The sequence below is a fragment of the Mastomys coucha genome, unplaced genomic scaffold (genome assembly GCF_008632895.1).
Source record: "Mastomys coucha isolate ucsf_1 unplaced genomic scaffold, UCSF_Mcou_1 pScaffold14, whole genome shotgun sequence".
Taxonomy (NCBI): Eukaryota; Metazoa; Chordata; class Mammalia; order Rodentia; family Muridae; genus Mastomys; species Mastomys coucha.
Window position 1 is genome coordinate 131805358 of NW_022196896.1, and position 23613 is coordinate 131828970.

Genomic DNA, 23613 nt, shown 5'->3' on the forward strand with positions numbered 1-23613 from the left:
TGACAGGCCAATAGTCCAAATCACCAGTGTTCTGTTCATCATTACCTCAGGATAGGATAGTCATCATTACCTCAGGATAGGATAGTCATCATTACCTCAGGATAGGATAGTCATCTTTACCTCAGGATAGGATAGTCATCATTACCTCAGGATAGGATAGTCATCATTACCTCAGGATAGGATAGTCATGGGGAGAATGGACAGGGGACAGAGACACTGCTGTCAGAGGGGCTGGGGCAGTACTTAACCCTAGATTTTCACAGATGAGACTTGTCCATGAATTCAAGAGTCCCTCCAGAAGAGCAGGTATCAGAGAAGAGGGCAAGTGTGAAAGGTGGGATACACCCTGTTCCCTGAGGTTCAGGTGGGTAACAGGAGACGTCTAAACACTGGCGCAGAACAGGAGCCCACAAAAGCAGGTAGCTGACACTTGCTGGTTATTATAACCTTCAAATATTGAACATAACTTAGATACCCTTGTCTTGATGCCTCCAGCTTTGACCTATGTACAGAGCTGTGCGCAGAAATCTGAACTAGAAGATAAGGTAGAAGAGACAGACGGAATAAAGTTAGAGAGGGCAACCTTTTAGTTCCCCGCTGGGCATCTGTAGATCCAAGTGAAAATTGACCACATTTTGGCAAAAGAAACCTCTACATCCTGCTATGCCGCATGATGCGCTTCCTCTGAAGGAGAAAAGAGTCACGAGTCCAGGTGTCACACGTGACACTAAGGATAACTCATGAGAAGAGTCTAGGCGATGCACAGAAAAAGATAGCAGAGAAAAGATCTCGGTGGGTGAACAGAGTTGGGAACTCCATTCTTCTGGCCAATTAGCCTACTAAATCCACCAGCTGTGATTAGCAACATGGGATCGTTAAACACTAAGACCTACTGTTGACAGCCCCTCGTAGAAGGGGGAGAGTCACTAGAGCATCCTCTGAGACCCCAGCCTCCCCATTGCGCTGGTTCTCCCATCCCTGCTATATGCAATATAGATTGCTCAGTTTCTTAGCGCTGTGGCCCTTTAATACAGCTCCTCATGCTCTCGTGACCCTCAACCATAACATTACTTTCTTTGCTACTTTATAACTCTAATCTTGCTACTGTTATGAACCATCATGTGAGTATCTGATCTGTGGTACCTGATATGAAACCCCCTAAAGGGTCAAGACTCCCAGCCCGAGAACCATGGATATAGTTGCTCACGGACTTGGGAAGCTCTGAAGGCTAGAGATGGTAGAAGGTAGGGCCTTATTCACTCAGCTTTTAGAGAGTTATCATCCATTTGGGTGCTATGTGTGCACCTGCCGTAGGTGTGCACATAGCCATTGGGTAATGCACTCCTGTAAGAAACGCTTCATCCAGTAAATCCACTGCTTCACCAAGCTGGACTTGAACTGACCTGCCACTTAGGTCCATTGTGGAGCTCCTATCTGGAGTAAACAGACATTTATATACACCTCCCAGAAGAGTTCAGTCACAAACACAGTGAGACCTGGATGGAGATGAGGTTGTTCTGAAAGGTAACAGAAGACATGGCTGAGACGCTGGGCAGGGACTATGTATGTCTAAAGAGGAGACCAAGGAGTACTTGGTGCTGGACTATGGTGAGACCCAGAGAGAAGCCAGTGCAGACAGAGCCAGGAATCAGGCTTGACTCTCGGTCAAGACCTGGGACCCAGACTTGAAGGATTGGCCCTGTCAGATGGGTGCCTGTTTAGGGAAAGCAAACGCATGTGAGACTTTCTCATGCCTTCCACTGTCTCCAGAATGCCAGCTTTCTTCCGTTCTTTGTCTGAACTCATGAAGTTTCTCCAAGGCATGTGCTGACGCTCAGAAGGTGATATCCTAAGAGCACAGTGCTTGGACATGCAGAGCACCTCCTAGAGAGAGGAAAGCAGAACCAGGAGAGGCCTCCTCAGAGCCGTGCACTCTCTCATGGCTCCTTGTTTCTCTCCCAGCTGTGCAGGAGGGGAGCTTTCCAAGGTCATTTCTGTGACTAGGAGAACTTCCAAAAGCAATTCTAAACCCTCCTTACAGTTCTCACCAGAACCAGGAATGGTCAGCTGTTACCATCCCACCGCTGGTCATCTGTTTGATTGCTAATAAGTGTGTGACATGGCTGGCTGTGGCGGAGGTGCACACCTTTAATCTCAGTCCTTGGAAGGCAGAGGCAGACAGATCTCTGAGTTTGAGGCCAGCCTGGTCTACAGACTGAGTTCTAGGATAGCCAGGGCTACAGAGAAATCCTATCTCAAAAACCAAAAGAGAAAAAGAAAAAGAAAAAAAAAGAATTGTGTGATAGCATCTTGGTCTATGGCACAGACTAGCCTGGACATTACTATGTAGGCCAGGGTAGCCTTGAACTTACGGTTATCACCCTGAAAGGTACTGTGTAGTTCAGGGTGGCCTTGAACTTACGGTTATCACCCTGAAAGGTACTGTGTAGTTCAGGGTGGCCTTGAACTCATGGATATCACCCTGAAAGGTACTGTGTAGTTCAGGGTGGCCTTGAACTTACGGTTATCACCCTGAAAGGTACTGTGTAGTTCAGGGTGGCCTTGAACTTACGGTTATCACCCTGAAAGGTACTGTGTAGTTCAGGGCAGCCTTGAACTTACGGTTATCACCCTGAAAGGTACTGTGTAGTTCAGGGTGGCTTTGAACTCATGGCTATCACCCTGCTTCCACCTTCCAGGTAGTAGGATTATATGCATGCGCTATCATGCCCACCTCCCCTGGGTCTTCCAAGGGTGACCCCCGAGGGTTTCTGAGGGTCTTATCTACATCAAACACAGCTCTGTTTTCAGAGGTTCAGTCTTGACTTTCTGCAACTTAACACGTTCCCGGTCTCCGTCCTCTAAACTGGCTCTGGTGGTCAGAGAGCCATGCTTTGGGATTCCCCTTGCCGTTGTCTCTTGTAACTCTGCCTGTTTCTCAGCCATTCCAAGACCTTTAAGAAGGCAAAGGGCATTTCTTCCCTTCTACCGCTGTGTCTTTCAGTCAGGTAGACACACCGCAGTGGGTTATTCCTCACTTCTGTTGCCTCTGCAGACAACAGAGGGGGAGAGAAGAAGGTTTCCACCCAAATATTAAACCCTGAAGATGCATCGGGGGTAGAATGGGCCTGCCGCATCCCAGAAGACACAGTTTTGACTGGGCCATTGCATCATTACATCATGACCTTATGACCCCAGATCAAGGCAGACAACCGTCCAGAAGAATGGGGAGGAGTTCATGAGACTGCATCTCTAGCTGAGGGTGATTTTCAGCTGATGGTCTTTAGGAGTGGAAAAGTCGGTTTTCTTTAGGGGTGTGGCCCATGGTTAGTTTAATCTCATGTTCCTGTGGATGTTCATATATACATATACATATACATATACATATACATATACATATATGATGTATGTGTATGTATATGAACATCTGTGGAGGATTGATTGAACCTAGTATGCTCCTATTAAAAAGAAAGGAAGGAAGGAAGGAAGGAAGGAAGGAAGAGCAAGCTATGACATTGGGAGGGGAATATGGGAAGGGAAGGGATGGTTCAGTAGGAGCTAGTAGATAGTAGATATAAACTAGATAAATATGGGATCAAGTTAGTCTAATGTCTAGGGAAGATATCCATTGGGTGCTGAGCTTAGGTATAGAAGCAGGGACATAAACTTCCCAGCACAGTGAGAGAAGACAAGACAAGCAAGAGCGATTCCTTGATATAGGAGATAACATGCTAACTACGACCTGCTAGGCTGACATGTAAAGAGGGAGGGGGTGGGGTAGTCTCAAAATCAGTCTTGACTGGGGGGAGGAAAATGAAATAAATGTGTCAGGTATACTGAGAGCCCTTGAAGAAAAGTAACAATATTCAGTTGTGCCAAGAAAGCTGATCATAGCCCCTTAACTATTGAGATACTTTTAGCTTCAAGCCCGTTTGGGAAAGGAAACAGATGAACAAGAAGCCACTCTAAAATCTATGAGAAGAGGCAGTGTAGAATCACAGGCCCTGGAGAGTCAGTGACATTTTCCACCTGATAACACTAGGAAAACTATCCTTCAAAGAGGTGAAGAGCCGAGAAAATGGGAAACTATTTTGCTTTGCGGGACAAAGGCAAATGATCTGGAAAATTCCTGTACAGATCTGACCTACAAATGTGGGGTTACAGGCAGACATGGTGCCCCATGGGCCCCATGGGCCCCACCAGCCTGGCAAAGCTGGCCTTTCTGGCTTCAACTCTTCCATCCTTAAGCTCAGTCCCTGTGGGTGATAGTGCCACACTCCAGTGCCAGCCAGTAGCAGTCAGGCTAACTCCTCTGCCCAGGGGCACTGACAGGCTGCCCTTGGCTGGCACCCAGGTTCTAAGACCTCTGACCCCAGTCAGGCTGCCATGGATGGTGCTATCTGTTTTGCTGCTTTCAGAGATCAGAAAGGCCAAAGTGTATTCCCTCCCAGGCACATGCTCTTTCATAGAGCAGACATGAAAGAGCGTGGCGCTCATCTTAAAACCTGGGTTGTTTTAAATCCTGAATAGGGTCAGGCAAGCCTTGTTATAGTATCAAGACTTCTATTCCTGTGTGAATGTGTAACAGACCCTAGAGTTCTAGAAATGGGTAGGATGTCACTCAAAAGCAGGATATGTGTCAAGGGTATACAAGGTTCCAGGTTCAACCTTTAATACCTGGACTAAACAGACAACACAAGCAGGCAGGAGAGAAGAAAACAACAAGAATGTCATCTAGTAGTTTATGACATGTATATTGATAACTTTTATTAAATATATTAAGTTTTTAGGAGTCACCACTATGTATTTCTTTAAAGCCAATTTTATTGTAGAGTATCATCAGTAAGATCAACTAAATTTGGTCTTAACAATAATTTATTACCACCCATAGGCAAATAAGCTAACATGGTCGACAAGGGCCCCCTGTTTTTTTCTCAAAATGAGTTCACCTCCAATTATTTATGTGGCTATATTGAACCACACCAGTCTTTAACATATCTATGCTGCCTACAGCCATGGGTTCCTACTGATAATTCTGATTGGTACTCAATCTAGACATTGATTTCACAACTCAGATCTGGTGTCCAGAGAAAGTATTACATGTTTATTTCAAATGTTGATAAGCATCGCAGGAAGAACCACAGAGGTATAAAAGAGGCAAGCAACTGATCTGTGACATTAAAAGTGAGTTCATGGTGGGAAGCGGAATGAAGAACATGGTTCGAAGGAGCTAGAAGAGTGGTGTAAAAATGTGCACAAGTTAAAAGCTTGATTCCTGAATTTAAATGAAATGAGGAAGACTGGAGAGTGAAGGGGGCGTCTGAGGGGGAGCATGGCGGGTACAATGTGTAAGGGGCTGTGGGATGGGTCGTGTGGAGGGCACAGTGGGTAAGGGGACATGTGAGGGGTCACATGGAAGACACAGTGGGTATGGGAGCGTCCAAGGGGTCGCATGGAGGGTACAGTGTGTAAAGGGGCATCTTAGGGGTTGTATGGAGGGCACAGTGAGTAAGGGAGAGTCCAAGGGGTTACACAGAGGGCACAGGTGCGTAAGGGAGCATCTGAGGAGGAACATGGAGGGCACAGTAGGTGAGGGAAGGCAGGGAGATGTAACAGAACAGAGACAAACAAAAGAAATTGAACACATAAGATGCATGTAAGACAATTTTAAAATTAAAGTATTTCTTAAAAATAAAAGAATGGGGGGGCCACAATACTGTGGTAGTTATATATTTACAATGTTCTGGAAATACCACTAGATCTTTACTCTGTAACTTACCATTTTAAAAGTTGCTATGTCTAGTTACAAAAGCACGGGAGAAATGTTACTATGTTTTCAAGTCGCCTTGGACTGAGACTAGCTGTGTGGTAGAACCCTTACGTACTATGAGGGAGGCCCCGGATCTGATCCCCAATTAATCCAATAAGTCCTTGTAGACTATAGGTGTGGAAAGGTTTTTGAGGAACACTAGTTGGAGAATTTGAATGCCGGCTCTCGCCATGCCAACTCTGGAGCTCCAGCTTTCATGGCACTGTCAGAGGAACAATCCCTCAGCACCAGAACACAACTTTCCACCTCTTCAAGAGGCCACGGCAATGCTAGTCTAGCCAAACACTCTTGAGAGAAAGCTCCTCCATCTTCAAAACCTGAAAAAAAAAAAACACCGCAACGAACCCGGCACAATTCACCGTCCCATTAACAAGTACAGCGTAGAATACCCTCAGACTTCAGAATTCAGTCTACCCAGGCTTGAGCCCAATCAAATGGGAAGTAAACAAGATGGCCCCTACAATTACTCTCGCTTTTGCCCTTGGGGAGTCTCCTGGCTGCAGCCTATGCAGTACTTTGCAGCAACATGGAATGTGAGAGCTCAAGGGGACTGAGTTTGCAAGAGGTAGCACATGCGCAGACAAAACACACACAGAGGCTCTTCCTGGAGGCCTGCAAGTCATTCCCAAAGCTTGGCTTTTTAAAAGGTGGGACGTGCCTCTGAATGTGAGGGTGTCGAGAACCTGACAATAATGAAACATTTCTCAACACACAAATGAGGTAAGTTTAAAATTGGACAGCATCGAATCCGAGGTGCCTCCGAGAGCATTTTCCCACGATATTGCTCTGCATCCTTCGTTACGGTGACTGCTTTGAGCTGTGCTTGTACACACGCCGTGAGGCACCCAAGAGGACAGCCGTGCAGATTCGGGGTTAGCCATGTTTGTAGTTGCAGTGTTTTGGCTACACAGATAAAAATATTCACTCTATTTTTTCGTGCGTGTGTTGAGAGTGTGTGGAGGTCAGAAGGCTCTCTCCATCCACCTCAAAGGTAACAGGGATTGAACTCTGGTCCTCATGATTAGCAGCCATGCTTTTTACCCCTGAGCAGTCACTCTGGCAGAAATGTAATGGCTGAATTTCAAGGAAAAAAAAAAGATAAGAAAAAATATCAAAACAGCAACACTTGTAATAATGTCCTACCATCATTCTTTATCATATAAATACCAAAATTTATATATCTTGGAATTGTATTGTACTGTAATTCTGACCTTTAGAATGGCAATTTGAGTTTCATAAAACATTATCGAATGAATTTTGAATTTATAACAATTTTCTAAATTGCCCTAAACATATACCTGCCATCTTGTGTTAGGTATTTCTGTGACACAGAGTTCTCAGTAGTAATGATTATAAAGTTCAATTCTGAAAACAATCAGTGAAGATGTTTCTACATATCACAGCATCAAATTTTAGATTTAATTGTTAGGCAAAATTAAATAACATACCGATCAAATTTGTATACTAACTTTCTTTGGTATTAAATAGGTAGTAAAGCTATGTGCATATAAGAAATTGTTTCCAAATAAATTTATGAATTATGATCACTATTGGACTTGTGTACCTATTTTGCATACTTACGGACATTTTCAGCTGCAGAGGGGTCAAATGGAAAATATTTTAGAAGCATTGCCTTAGAGTGGAGTTCAGGCCAATGCTCATCCTAGAGGATGAGAAGTTACCCCACACTACACTGACCAGCAATGACACCCAGGCTCCAGATGCAAAGCCCTTGTATCCACAAAGCTCATTGCAGGAGCATCAGTCAGGAGCTCCTCATTAGTCATGGGGAGTAACTTTGTTCAGCTGCTGAGCTACTCAGGCGTTCATTTTACCTGATCAATCTTAAAGATAGCGAAAAGGAGATTAAACTGCTCCAAATAACACATGCTGCGATAGAAGCTCGGGAAAGGTTATTGATAAATAAATGAGTGACAAGCCTGCCCTTACTTCAGGACCAGGGGATCTGTTGCCCTCTTCTGGACGCCCTGGGCACATACACATAAAAGGCAATACCCAACACTGCCTCACCTGGGGCATCAATCCAAAACTTGCCAAGTATGTAAACCAATTGAAAATATGGCCACAAGGAAGCGATAAATCAACAAATGTGTATGAATCCAGAACTCAACATATATTTCAGATTAGTAGACACATGGATAATAGAAGGAAAAATTCAACTATAATGTTTACAGAGGAAGCCAAAGTATGAGAAAAGCAGTTGAGAATATAAAATACACTTGATTGAAACAATTATAAATTCAGAGCTGCCTGATTTTTAAAACTCGGTAAACTTGAAAACATAGCAGGAGAAATTACTAAAATCGAAGAAATAATTTAAAAGCAAAGGCGAATTACATATGATAGGTTCATCCTCGGGAGCCTAGCATTGTGAAAATCAAGGCGAGAGGATCTGGGGTTGGAGGCTAACCTGAGCTACATAGAGGTGTATCCCAACAAAGGAGCAAAAACTGTCCGGAGAATCAGTATCCCTGAGACTCCTTCAAGCGGCGCAGTGAGTATAGAACTAGAGTTTGGAAGAACCCCAAGAGGAGTGGACAGAGAAATCATTTGTATAAATGGCCAATTCTTTTGAAACTACAAACTACTGATCCAAAAGTTCACAAAAGCAGCCTGGGGTGAGGTTACGGGGGGGGGAGGGTGGGAGGGTTTGGAAGAAATCTGCAGAGATAAGTCAGCCATTAAGTACACTGGCTGCTCTTCTAAGAGACCTAGGTTTAGTTTCTGGCACCCACATTAGGTCGCTCACATCTGCCTGTAACTCCAGGACCAGGGGAATCTGTTGCCCTCTTCTGGCTGCTCTGGGCACTGCACATTTGCGATGATTAGATAAGAAGGCACATACACATAAAATAATATTCTAAAAAACAAACATGATTTGTCATCAAACAATGGATAGAAGTGAGCAGTAGATTAAAGATATTTAAGGGAAAACTGCTAACATTGAATTTTATACGCAGACACTTCTTTTTTTCTCAAAATTAATATGATTTCCCCTATTATCTAGATCATCCTGAGAGAAACATTTAATAATAAAAGTACTGACATATTGTAGGAGTTATAAAAGATGTATTAATAAAACATATAGTGGTGGTATATAAACTTGGGTGGTACAGTAAAATCTTACTTCATGTTTTACAGCTTGAAGGTATGTCTGACAGTTAAACAGATACAAGCATACGGCAGAACGTCATCGGCTAAGTCAAGAGAAGAAATGAAATAGAATCATAAACCTAACTGAAATATAACTGTATCCTAGCCCTTGAGAGGTGGAGACAGGAGGACCAGAAGTTCAAAATCACCCCAGGTTACTTAGCAAGTCAGACACCAGTTTGGGCTGTAGGAAAAGCTCTCTCCTAAAAACAAAGCCAGCACAGTCTGCAAAAGGTCATATAAAGAAGGAAAAGGTCACACCTGAAGGACAGAGCAAAGGTGTGGATTTGGGGTATGAAATAGTGTCAGAGACAACTAACTGCATTTGGTTGATCACCTGAATGAGACATACCTGATAATAGACTGTTAATGTGAACGAAGCTAAAACAACGACTGACGAAAGACGAGCAGAATCACAGCTATAATGAGAGCTTCAACACTTCTTCCTCGGTGGCCGACAGGACAGACAGACAGACAGGCAGGCAGAGAAGCAGTGCTGTCTGAGCAAGCATGATTAACCAACTTGGTGTTGTACCCACTAACAACACAACGGGAGCTGCTATGATCTCTACCAAACTAGAACTCATTCAGGACCCAAAAAGAAATCCAAATTAGCTTTAAAGTTTCCAGGAAGATGAAAGGTCTGACCTCCAACCACACTGGAGGTTTGATTCAAAAGTTAGTAAGTAAAAGGATGACTAGAAGACAAAAATAAATGAAAATTAATTAATTAAAATTAAAGACAAAAAAGAGACTAGCATACTTCAAAGGAACCCATAGATCCAAGAAGATAAACATTTGAAGCATCCAAGGGTTGCGGGATACCAAGAGCACGTGCTTAGGAGGAAAGAGGCAGATGTGTGAACTGCAGCTGTCAGTCCCAGGGGCCAGGGGCCTTCAGACCTATTTCATCAGAGCCCTTGGCTTTGGTGAAGCTAATAAATCTCACAGAACCTAACTCGAAACCCAGAAACATTTATCGCTCACTTGGCGCTTGACACTCTATTAGTCAGGGTTACTGAATTTTTCATTCAGACATGTCTGATCTTGCCCATTAAATTAGCATCTCTTCAGAGGAGACATGACGCACGCCGGTGTCCTTCACAGGCTGCAGCTCTGCTCACTGCACAAGGACAGCAGTGGCCCTGTGTCTCAGAGTGTCTGTTTTTACCATGACTTCACTATTGATTTCCCCTGAAATGTTAAATCCATTCTTGAACTTTATTTAAACAGTCCCCAGCCTGTGGTGGTGTAAGATGTTTGGACTTTACAATGATGCCAAAGCAAATTTTGAGTTTGAGCGTTTCCGGGGCTTGTGAAGTTTAGTACTATCTTATCTCACAATGTGCAGAGGCAGCTCCCTGAAGGTCCCGTCAGACCCAGGCACACAGAGGAAATGGCCGCACTCCCATGTCACGGGCTGCTAAGCTGAGCAGCTAGGCAGAGAATGTAGTAAGTGTATCTTCAGCAGGCTGTGTTCAGCGACAAAGGACTTACCAGGAGCAAGCATCTGCAATGCCTTCCAAAGCTGCTTCTTCCAGAAGCTCTGACCCGCTGCTTAGATGGGGGGGCCTCTGGATCTGACCGCCCCAGCTTCCCACAGCAGAAAACTTACTCCTCATAACTCAGAAACGTGTCTATCATTCCACACCACAACCAATTTTCCTGCATTCATAGAGAAAATCACAAACTACCAGTCATCTTGTTAAGGGTGGGGACAGCCACAGTAGCTGGAATAAATGAGGACAGATGTGAGGGACATTTAGAAAGAAGTATTGTGTCACTTGCTTGGGGGATGAGGAGAAGCAAACCCAGGGGGTGTCACTCTTACATTTGTGGCTGCAGCAACAGGAAGAGACCAGAAAAAAAGAAAGAAGAGAGGGAGAAAGGATAGGAAGGAGAGAGACATAGAGGATAGAATGGAGAGAATAACATGTAGGTGTGTGGATGCATATGGATGAATTGGTGGCTGGCTGGCTGGCTGGCTGGCAGGATGGATGGATGGATGGATGGATGGATGGATGGATGGATGGATGGATGAGTGGATGGGTGGATGGGTGGATGGATGGATGGATGGATGGGTGGATGGGTGGATGGGTGGATGGATTAGTGGATGGATGGGTAGATGATGGCTGAATGGGTAGTTGGGTGGCTGGCTGGATGGGTGGATAAATGGATGGATGGTGGGTGGGTGGGTGGATGATGGCTGAATGGATGGATGCATGAATAGATGGATGGGTGGGTGGATGATGGCTGAATGGATGGATAGATGGATAGATGGATGGATAAGTGGGTGGTTGGGTAGATGGGGTGGATGGATGGGTAGGTGAATAGATGGATGAATAGATGGATGAATAGATGGATGGGTGGATGGATGGATGGATGGATGGATGGATGGATGGATGGGTGGATTGGTGGATAGATAGGTGGGTGGATGGCTAGGTGGATAATGGCTGAATGAATGGATAGCTGGCTGGATGAATATATGTGTGGATGATGTGTGGATGAATGGACGGGTAGGTGGCTGGTGGTTGGTGGCTGGCTGGTTGGCTGGCTAGATAAATGGAGGAATGGTTAATGGGTGATATATGGATTAAGAATTGCAGAACAATGAAGGGCTGTGTGGATGTGGTGATTTGAATAGGTATGCCCCCCTAACCCCCGTAGACTCACTAATATGTTTGAATGCTTGGCCCATGGGGAGTGGCACTATTAGGAGATGTGGCCTTGTCGGAGGAAGTGTGTCATTGTGGGGGTGGGCTTTGAGTTCTCCCATGCTCAGCTCTGCCTAATATGGAAGACAATCTCCTGCTGTGGCCTATGCATCAAACTGTAGAACTCTCAGCTCCTCCAGTACCACACCTGCCTGGACGCTGCCATGCTTCCCACCATGATGATAATGGACTAAACCTCTGAAACTGTAAGCCAGCCCCATTTCTTTGATAAGAGTTGCCATGGTGATGGTGTCTCTTCCTAGCAACAAAACCCTAACTAGGACGATGGGTGAATCTGTAAGTACCAATGCCAGCTGCTTTCACTGGCTGCATAGAGCACTCTAAAGTCCCTGTAAAGTGGCCTCTATAATACAAGGCGCCCAAAGCCCACCTTCCCTACTCTCTGACCTTTTTGTCTCTGTTGCTGTCTGTACTCAACTTCGTTCTGAAACATCACCTGTGTATCTAGGGCTATCTAAGAATACTTTTAGACCCTCTCTTGTTCCTCTGTTCAAAGTAAGATTCTCCTTGTTTGGCCCCCATGAAACTACAATTTAACCTAGCATTTATGTGATCACCTTATATTCCACCAGGTCAACTGTCCTGGTATAGTGTACACACACACTCCGCCCTGACGAGTGAGTTTGTGCTAGGGGTCCTGTAATGCCTGACCTCTTGACATCTCCCACACTCTCCAGAGGAAAGTAGTAAAAACACATATAGCCACACAAACTGGGTAACAAACCTCAAGTATCGAGAGAGACACATAATCCACAAATATTTAAACAAATGAGAATAGGGCAGGAGAGATGACTCTGTGGCTGGAGAATGTACTGCTTCTTACAGAGGGCCCAAACTCTGTGTCTAACACCCCACAGGTGACTCAAAACTGCCTGGAACTCCATCTCCAGGTGGAATCCATTACCCTTGCTCTCCTCTGGCCTCAGTGAGCACTATGCTTCCTCTGTCTCTGTCTCTGTCTCTGTCTCTCTGTCTCTCTGTCTCTCTGTCTCTCTGTCTCTCTGTCTCTCTGTCTCTCTGTCTCTCTGTCTCTCTGTCTCTCTGTCTCTCTGTCTCTCTGTCTCTGTCTCTCTGTCTCTCTGTCTCTCTGTCTCTCTGTCTCTGTCTCTCTGTCTCTGTCTCTCTGTCTCTGTCTCTGTCTCTCTGTCTCTGTCTCTCTGTCTCTGTCTCTCTGTCTCTGTCTCTCTGTCTCTCTGTCTCTGTCTCTGTCTCTCTGTCTCTGTCTCTCTGTCTCTGTCTCTGTCTCTGTCTCTCTCTGTCTCTGTCTCTCTGTCTCTGTCTCTGTCTCGCTCTCTGTCTCTGTCTCTGTCTCTGTCTCTCTGTCTCTGTCTCTGTCTCTGTCTCTGTCTCTCTCTCTCAAACACACACACTAGTAGTAATTAAAAATAGAATAAATCTTTAATGAAAAGAATAAATGACGGCCATCAAATATAATCAATGGCAATGGTGATAATTCAGGAGAAGAGGTGTCAGTACAAAACCTTAGTATGCCAAACATAATGAGTCTAAAAATAAATAATTTTAACAGAAAAAGGTCAACAGTGGAGATGAAAGAAATAATAGAGTAAGAGTATTCAGGTTGGAATGCGCATGCTGCGAGTGACCAAGGGGATCCAAGTAGTGTACCAGGAAATATGGCCCCTGTCCAGCAGAGGCCCCCAGGAGCCAGGCTCTATCTCTAACCCTGATCCTTTATTCCAGCGCCACACGCTGTGGACATCCACCTCTGAGCAGCATGAAGGGGAGCACAGAAGCAAAATGTGATTGACTGTCTTTGGAAAACCCACTTCCTGGCACTGAATCCCAGCATTAGATCTTTGTCAGCTTTGCTGTGAAGTTCCCACCTTGGTCAGTAATACATTCGTGTGTAGCTTTCTTGCCCTAACACATTTACTCTCTGCCACTCCCTGGCTTCTTAATTCCTCTTTTATTTCATCTGTTTTCGTGTGTGCAGATACATACAAGCAGATACATACACGTATGTGCTGGCCAGAGTACAGCCTCGGGTCTCTCCTTATGAATGCTCCCTCTGACGTATTTTATTATTTATTTGGAGACAAGAATTCTCACAGACATGAGGCATACCAAGTAAGTTAGGTGGAGTAGCCGGCAAGGCCTGGGCATCCCCCTGTCTCTGTCACCTAAGCACTAGGCTTGCTGGTATACAGCATACTGCGCTTTCTTTGGGGGATTCTGAAGATGAGACTTAATCCTCGTGGGTATAAGACCAGTGCTTTGCTGCCTGAGTCCTCATCCCAGCCTCCATATTCATTTCATTGGTTCTGTTCATTTTTAATGGGATATTTATTTCTTTACATTTCCGTTTAAACATTCTCTCACTGTGCATGACAGCTTCTTCAGCATCTAGACCAATTTTTAAAAAAAATACAAATAAAGAAAGCAGTATTGTAGGACTTTGTTCAGTAGCTTAGCCTATATATGTGTTAATAAATCAAACCAAGAAAACACACACACACACACACACACACACACACACTTCTCTAGAAAGCATCACCAAAAGGGATGGACTCTACAACTCTTCATTTCTCACAGGGAGGAATCTTTTAGAAGAGTGTCAGAGAGAGAGAGAGAGACAGAGAGACAGAGACAGAGACAGAGAGACAGAGACAGAGAGAGACAGAGAGAGAGACACACAGACACAAACACAGACACAGACACAGAGACACAGAGATGGCTGAACCACTATGAGCTGCCGGGCTTAGAACCACCCTTCTCATTTCCAAGCAATCACAGGCTGACAAATTCTAGTGCTTGGCTGGGGCCCTACTGCTAGAGGATTGGCATTCCACTCTTGCTCCCAGGCAGAGCCATGGTAACATTCACTCTCTAAGGAACCCAGCCTCAACTTCTCTGTAGCCAAGATCACGAGGAGAGAAGTATCAGGGCTTGCCACCCTGGCCACTCTTCCAGGGTCTCCATCTTCAGCAAACAGTGGGAAACTCGGCCACTGGGATATTTTAAATTCCAGGCTGATTATACAGCTCTCTAAAGCTGCTTTGTAGTGTTTTATTTTCACACTGGCCTATGACAGCCCATCATTGCCTGTCCCCTAAGGGAAGTGAGAATCCATCATTTTATAAATAGCTGCAAGAGATTCTTGGGGCAGAGGATGCCCTTCCTGAGCTGAATCCTGGGAGCTTAAATCTAAGGGGTATGTTTTCCACTATAGACAGCATTCATCCTACCCTTGAATGTTCATCTGGCTGCCTCTCTGTGCCTAGGCTAGAAAGAGAAAGACATCATACAGAGCTCAGATTTGCTTAGGAGGAATGGAGACTGGAGCAGGCAGTAGATAACATAGGGCAGTTGGTACAATGTGGAGCTCTGTAACAATACCTTCTAAAAGGTTCTGAAGTTGCTTGAAGATTTAATGAGGTGAAAACAAGCAAGGCTGAAAGAAGGTGAGCGATCACCGTGGTGGTTTGTATATGCTCAGCAGAGAGAGTGGCACTATTGGAGTAGGGGTGTCACTGTGGGCATGAGCTTAAGACTCTCATCCTAGCTGCCAAGAAGTCAGTCTTCCACTAGCAGCCTTCAGATGAAGATGTAGAACTCTCAGCTCCTCCTGCACCATGCCTGCCTGGATGCTGCCATGTTCCTACCCTGATGATAATGGACTGAACCTCTGAACCTGTAAGCTAGCCCCAATGAAATGTTGTCCTTATTAGACTTGCCTTGGTCATGGTGTCTGTTCACAGCAGTAAAACCCTAACTAAGAATCACTTAAAGAGGGGTAAAATGAGGGGTGCATCAATCATGGGATAACTCCCTTTCCTGCTGTGCATTTTCACAGAGTGGCCAAGCCTTAGGAGGGTGCTTCTAACTGAAATGGATTCATTCCTCATTTTGTTTTCTTAATCAGTAGGCAAGGCTTGACTCGGCATGAAGTACTGTAGAAATGTCTCATAACCAGGGTTCAAACTCACATCAGTTATGTAACTTCACATCACCTTCACAAAGCAGAACTGCAGGTGTGATTCTCTCCAGAAAGGCAGCTGGAAATACACAATGCCCTTCCCTCTATGGCCTTCAGAAATGCATGACAGGGGATCAAATGCTCATAGTGGAGATTGTATATGTTTTGGGGTACATGTACACCTTGAATAATGTGCCTGGAGACCCCAGCCCTTGTGACCCTCAGTATCAAAGGAAGAGCAGATAGATATCAGTGTGCTCCATGGCTAGGCCTGCAGACTGTACTCTGGGCCTGGCTCCAGCCACTATGTGAAAATGCTGACCTGAAGTCTTTCAAAAGCAAAGGTAACAACAAGGCCAAGATTGGGGGTATGCAAGAAGGCCAGGGCACCCCCACTCCAGGGGCCAGGGTCCCAGAGAAATGTCTACTGTGAATTGATGGAAGCACCCTGGGCTTGCTGTCATGGGCACAGCATTAGATCACACTTGCCTCCCTGCTGTAGAGAAACTGTTCCCCAGAACTTTGTCAACTGTCACATGCTTTGCTTGCTGTGTGCTTGCTTCAGGAGTGCATCAGACAATAGGGTGGGGCTCATGTTACGTCCCCTGCAACCCGAAACTTTAGGAAATCAAGTCTTGTGTGCCTAGCTACAATTTGTAACAGTCTTTGCCAGAGAACTTCATCTGTAAGCAGGCTATCCAAAAACCATAAATAAGTGTTCTTACAGAAGCTATGAACTTCAAGTAATTTGCGGCCCCCAGGCTACTCATAAGGGATGTATCCCTCACATTTAGTGTCATAACCAGCATGCTACAAAACCTATCCGTGAGCTCACAAGGGAGATGTCTGAGGGCTTTGCCTCCATTTGATCCCAATCCCAAACTTCCAACAGAGAGTTTCTCATGGCTAGAGTAACATGGACTGATGGTCAGAAAAGATGGGAGAGGGCAAAGCATATGGGATGAGCAGACAGGCAAAGCCTTCTACAGATGTGGGCCGTTAAGAACAAACATTTCTGGCTCCAGCATCTTCTCCAGCTTTGTTTCCCTGGTTGCTCTCCATATTACAGCTGCCTCCTATAAGCTCCAGGGCTCTATGTCCTGGAGAACCTCAGGATAATTTGATGCTATCACAAGCAAGCCAGCACCTTGTTTCATTGCTAATACTTATAAAGTACTCTCATTGGCTAATTCCATCCCTCTTCCTTTATCCATCCTTACTTCCATATTCTGCTACTTACCTCTATCTCAAATTATAAGAGGAAGACAAATGGTCCCAGAAAGGTCACTTGGAAAAATTACTTTGGATGAAACTAAATTGGGCTTAGGCAATAGGATTTGTTATAGCAGGAAGGCAGGCAGGAGAATTGGCAGCCAAACACACGTGGAATGGAGCAATGAAGATCTGGGCCTTATGGGGACGTTGAGGACAGGAGGTGTCCAGGTGACAAGAGAGGTAGTCTCCACACAGAGAGGAGAGAATCTGCAGAAGCAGCTTATTAGATATCCTTGCCTTGCCCTGGTGGAGGCATCAACTACATCCCTAGGCCAGGAGGGAGGAGAAATGTCCCATCTGTCTACTGAAGGAATGCAAAAGACAGGAAAGGAGACACTGAGGTGGCAGTGGCCACACCAAGGGCATCAAAGTTACTCGTCATTCATATTCACACCTGGAAAATAGGCATAGAGAAGAGCCGTGTGCCCTGACTCTGGGGCAAGACTTGACCCCAAACTCACCCGAGGGTTCATTCTCTCCCTAGCTTCCTCCCACCACATCCCAGACATATCAGGTGGGCTGAGCTGCTGAACCGGAAAAGCTAGGACAATATTGTGGCAGGGACATATATCAGGCCCGTCTCAGTTAGGGTTTTACTGCTGTGAACAAATGCCATGACCAAGGCAAGTCTTATAAGGACAGCATTTAATTGGGGCTGGCTTACAGGTTCAGAGGCTCTGTCCATTATCAAGGCAGGAGTATGGCCACATCCAGGCAGGCATGGTGCAGCAGAGCTGAGAGTTCTACATCTGAAGGCCTCTAGGAGAAGACTGGCTTCCAGGCAGATAGAATGAAGGTCTGAAATCCCACTTCCTCCAGCAAGACCATACCTACTCCAACAAGGCTACCCCTCCAAATAGTGCTACTTGCTGGGCCAAGTATATTCAAACCAACACAAGTCCCATGGACCAGAACAAGCTCTTTAACCTCAAGTCTCAGTGGCCTTGACTCCCGAAGGCACTGCACCTGGGTGGTTGCTCGACTTTCCCCAAAGACCCACAAACTAAAGGTACAGTCCTCCAGCTGGTGCTGTTGGGAACCTGGGAGACATTCAGGAAGTAGAGCCTAGTGAACAATCTTCAGGCCCCTTGTGGCTGTGACCTCAAAGGAGATGATGGGACCATAGATCCTTCCTCCACTCCTTCCTTAGCTTCCTGCCCATAAGCTATAACAACTATTGTTTAATCACAACAGCCACAGGCCAAAGCCAGAGACCGGTCAACTAAATATGGACTGAAACTTTAAAAGCCACAAAGCAGAAATATATCTTTTCTCTTTATAACTTGACGATCTCAGGTATTTGGACACAGTGAGAGAATGTGACCTAAGAATTGCTAACACTGACTGTGCTGGAAAACCTTCAGTCTGACGTAGAGGAGGTATCCATTCCATAACTGGCTTCTACTATTGTGGTTGTTACCATCAGGAAAATCTGGATTTCTTTAAATTGCTTACAGGTTTGTTTTCCCCAATAAGGAATTAACCACAAATCATAAATGAACACTTTAAACACACAGTTCATTGATAATGAACACTGTTGAATTGTGCTAGTCACCTCTGCTTCACTGTATGCCAAATGCCCAAGGGGGTACAACTTATGAAAGGAAAATGATTGTTTTGCTTATGGATTTATGAGATTTTATCCATGGCCACTTGTTTCTAACCGTTTAGTGAGAATATATATCATGGTAGAAGGGTCATGCAAAAGATGTATGCTATGTGACATACAAGAACCAGAGAACAAACAGGGGCCCAGGAATTGATTTCAAGACATGCCCCAGTGACACATTTCCTCCAGCAAGGCTCACCTGCTAAAGTTTCCAATCACCAGTTAAAGAGAGGATCAAACACATTCACAGCACAAGAACATTAGAGACTCACACTCTGAGAGCAATAGAAACAGTTAAGGCACAACTCATGTTTCTTACACGAAGCAACACTTCGTTTTCATACTGACTGCTTAACTTCATATCCAATTCATTGCAGTTTTTCTTCCAGATTAGCAGCAATATATGACACTACCTGTGTGGTTTCAGCAATTCATGGTCAGTTCTTTGTCATCCTGTAACACCAAGGGGCACAGGGCTAAAGTGTGCCACCAAATTAAGGTAAGTTTCTAGTCCTTGAAGTCAGTGAGGAATGGGGAGTTAGATCATGCTTGCTTTAACCCTGTATAGTAAGCATTTCCTTAAAGGGGCTGGGTTATGTTTGCTTTAACCCCCACTGTGGATGTATTCCCTTAAAGGGGCAGGCTATACTTCCTGTCTGTGGTTCAGCTCATCCATTTCCATGATGTAAACAGAAATTTGGGCTCAGGATTCACTGACAAGAATCTCATAAGGAAGGTCTACTTGGTCCTGTGTTATTACCAAGTTCAATTTGCCTCTTTTGGCAGGGATGGGAGCCTCTCAGGCCAGCAGGCTCTGCCAGCCCTCCTCAGCCCTCAGCCACTACCCATGAGCCACTTCAACACACAGCTTTAATTATCCAAGAGAGGATCAGAAGATAAGAAATGGGTAAATTAAATTCTACTCTATCAATTTTGTTTCTAGTTCATAGATCTCAGGATATAGAGGAAAAATATTGAAAAATATGAGGTTTGGGGACAGCCTTTAATACACTCACTCAAGCTCCATCGAATGCTCATAACCGGCTGAGCACAGTGCTCATGAATATGCATGAGCCTGAGGCATGCACATGCATCTTCTTGGCATAGCTGGAAAAGTCTACTCATCCTCCTTATAGGTAGAGAAGAGCATTAGGGATCTGAGAAGCAAGTTGCAGAACCTACACCTACTTAAGACTGCTGATGGTACATAGGCCCAGCCCATACTGAGTCTCATGTTATAATAAAGTCAGAATTTATAGATATTAAAATACAACTCCTATATTACATCCATACAACGCCACGTCGGTGATCAGGCTTCTCGGCTCTGCAGAGTTTCTCGTAGTAGCATACTTATCCATTCACCACAGAGTTGCTTGGGTGTTGAAACCAAAAACAGTTCATGACAACGGGAAAAAGTCCAAGCGACATGAACTGTTTTTGATACGTATGTATTTAATATAGGAGTTGTATCTTAATATACATAAATTCTGACTTTATTATTACATGGATTCTCTGTTGCTGTGATAAAGCACTGAAAGCAAAAGCAGCTTGGGAAGGAAAGGGTTTATCCCATGCTTCAGCTTCTCCAGGCCACACTTCATCATGGAGGGAAGTCAGGGCAGGAACTGAGGCAGAAACTGTGGGGGAAGGCTGCTCGCTGGGTGGCTGGGTGGTTCATCATCCAGCTTAGGTTGCTGTCCACAGTGGGTGGAGCGTTCCCACAGTGATTATCAGTTAAGACCTGTCGCAGATGTGGCCACAGAGCAATTTAATCTGTGAGATTCCCTCTTGGATGTTCCCTTTCCACCGAGGTTGCACCAAGTTGTCCGAAAACAAAAATGAAACAAACCAACCAAAAATAAACAAAAAAGTAACCGACATGTTTCGTTTTGTACTTAAGTATCTATTTAGGTAATACAATATCTACAGATCTTTGACAGCGAAAACATGAAAGGGAAGGTTGGATAAATCGATGGACACGCGGGTAGATGGCTAACAAGCTTTAAAACCCCTACAGAGGTCAGCTGTCATTTTAAATACAGGTGACAACTTAGGCCCGGGATGTTCTCCTGATAACCCGTACAGGCTGAGAATCATCCTCCAAAGGCCTGGGACCTGAGTGCTTTGGATTTAGGACTTTGTTCAGATTCTGAAATATTCATAACACATAGGTGTTTTGAGGAGAGGAGCCATGTTTAATGTTTAAATTCATTTCTTTTTCACATGTGCCTTGTGCTCACAACCGGAATGGAGCACACAATGGTCTCAGCTCACCTGCTGCTTTGCCAGGTGTGTGATTTCTCACCTGTGGTATCAAGTCTGCTCAGAAAGTGTCAGATTCGGGAGCATTTCAGGTTTTTAGATTATCAATGTTTAACCAGTATTTTAATCAGCATTCCTCATATCAATTTCAAAAGAAATAAAAAGAAATCCCAGTTTTCTACATCTGCTGCCAATGTATTTCTCAGCATAAGGTATGTAAGAAAATAATCATTGATAACACAGACACTTTGGCAAACATCTCTCTAGAAATCTCTCTATCAGCATGAGCACAAGAAGATTAGTGACATCATCAATAATTTCAGCATTGGAACTGGGACCTGTGAAGAGATGGGAACAGGTGGAAGCCGGAAAGAAAAATCCTGGCATATACAAAGTTGCTTTTCTCAGACTAACACCACTTAGAGGAAGGGAGGCCCAGTGCCTGGACAGCTCCCTGGTCCTCTCACAAATGAAGATGGAAGGAGGTGGAAGACAGATACTGCAAGACTGCTCTGGGTCCTCTCCTTGGCCACTCTCCTGTTCATAACCCTGCTTCATCCTCAGCCCTGGACACCTTAGATACCACTCTCTTGGTCATCGTGAACAAGAACCCTACCTCTCCCTCCTGTACCGGAAACAAAAGCAACAAAAGCTAGGCTCTTGACCTTTAAAGACAAACATGCAGGAAGCAATCAAGCACACACCGCTAGCCCCTGTTAACTCAGTGCCTGATTCCTGCAAACGGGCACACATGTGACCAGCACTTCCACATCTACACAGCGCCATTAGATGCAAAGCTGGCACCATCTCTTGACACAGCCCAGATCTACACAAGCCAGAACCAAACATGGCCTCAGCAGCGCTGATCCAGCTTGAGCCCGTTTCCCCTTGGCTGTTTAGCTGACTCTTAAATCAATATGTTGAATATTTTAACTCTGTCCCCTAGAAATGGAAGCATAGGTTGGTATGATAGCATTTGTCCCGGCATATGTAAGAGCCTGGGCTTGGAACCCATAATGATTCCTTGATATGTTTCTTTCTAGAGCCTCCTTTCCTCAAGGAACTCCAAGTTCCTGGCAGAGCCTAGCTCTTTGGTTTCTGCAACCGAGATTGATTAGATTACTGTCACGTGTGTGTCTCCTGATGTCATCACAGGCTGGTCAGTTTCCGCTTGTTCCACTTCTCTGTGAGCTCACCATAATTCAGAATTCTTCATCTCCTGCCGATAGAGCTCAGAATCCCATGTTGTGGAGTCATCCTGATGCGGTCCTATAAGGATTCTTGATGTGCAGAGCAAATTATACATTCATTTCTGGGATCAGGAATTCAATCCAGAGAAACTCAAATGATGAAAGGATAAGCTAATTCCACTTTCAAGATGGTTTCAGTGAGTTCCTGCCCCAGGACTCCACCCCTTTCCAGTGCAAGTAGGGCTGAACACTCTCCTCAAGTTACTCCTCCTGACCATCACAGCTTGACCTCCCCCTTCTTAGTTTACACCTGAAGTGTTGTTCTACTCCTTGGGACTGAACCCAAGTGGCATTTCAAATATACTTTTAATATTATAAATGTGATCCATTTTTCTAGCCTTTCCTTTCATTGAGGAATGAAGAGGTTCACATTTTACTTGGTTCTGATTCTCAAGAAAACACTGTGTAACTCATTTGTCTTTTTCACACCAGGTGCCCTGACTACCTTCCTGCTCTCAAGAGGAGCACATAGTTCTGCGCACATGCCAAACGTTCCACCCCCTGGGACTTTTGGTCCAAACTGAGAGGCCAGACATCAGCGCACAAAAGAAATAGTCATGGAGTAAAGAATGCAATCATCAAGAGTCAAGGAGTTCAGAAAAATGGCTTCTCATCGGCTGTCAGAGGAAAGAGTGAGATTTAAAGCTCAATTCTCAAAACTCTTTGGGCTTTGATGGTATTTTGGGAAGTCTTTATCTCAATTGTACCAAGATTGAAGGGAAAGGGTTTATACACAGCACAGCAGGTTACTGGAGAGGTTCAGAAATTGTATCAGGAACTGCAGAGCTGGGAGCAATCACTCTGGAAGGAAATGGATAGAGACTCGGGGAGGGTGGGGGAAGCTATGGTGGAGGTGAGAGTAGCAGTGTAGGGTGCAGCCAGGAAATGTGTGAGCTTGGTTTAGAGATCTGAAGCTCACTAGACTTCCACCAGCAGATAAGTGTCACAGGGCAAGTTAAAAAGCAAGGAAGGTCACAAGGTTGACAGCTCTGGGCTTGGAACTGTGCTTGTGGGTCATCTGCAAAGACAGACTCACTACGGGATGAAGAGGGAGGGAGAGGCAGCACCTCGGGGACTGACAAGAATGGAGGCCCATTTCAAGTGTTTCTATCATTTCAACATAAATAAAGCCAATCCAATTCTATTTTCTGTTGGCTCAGTCTAAACTTGTGCCCTTAAAAATAAGAGGTTTCAAAGAATGGAGAATACATGGTGGTGGTGCTTGACTCTAAGCAGGACAACTAAATGTGTCACCGCCTCCAGAGCTCCGGGAACATCCTAAGAGTGGGCAGAGAATGTAAGTGTAGGAGGTTGGAGTGGGCAGTGTCTTCTGCACACTGCTAGGCCACGTTACTCATGAGCTCACTACTGCTGGCCTACCAGGGTAACTTATACAAGGTTGGAGCCCTCAGCCTTCCATCATGTGTGGTGCTCAGAAGGCCCCTTACCAGGTACAAAGGAACTAGGGACAGTGAGTAAGTGGTAGGGGGAGAAGTGTCATCTTCAGTCCTTAACCCACAGATAAGATGCTCACACTGCAG

The 23613-nt window shown here is 44.9% G+C and overlaps 1 protein-coding gene and 1 long non-coding RNA gene across 7 annotated transcripts in view; one reads left to right on the forward strand and one right to left on the reverse strand.

Moving 5' to 3' along the window:
* Ptprm (protein tyrosine phosphatase receptor type M) overlaps positions 1-23613 on the reverse strand; it is a 705361-nt gene that overhangs the window by 469392 nt on the left and 212356 nt on the right. The gene's annotated exons all lie outside the window — the stretch shown is intronic.
* On the forward strand, positions 21855-23214 carry LOC116088868. The gene is made up of 2 exons (XR_004118047.1): positions 21855-22209; positions 22505-23214. It is a non-coding gene; the product is annotated as an uncharacterized LOC116088868 (long non-coding RNA).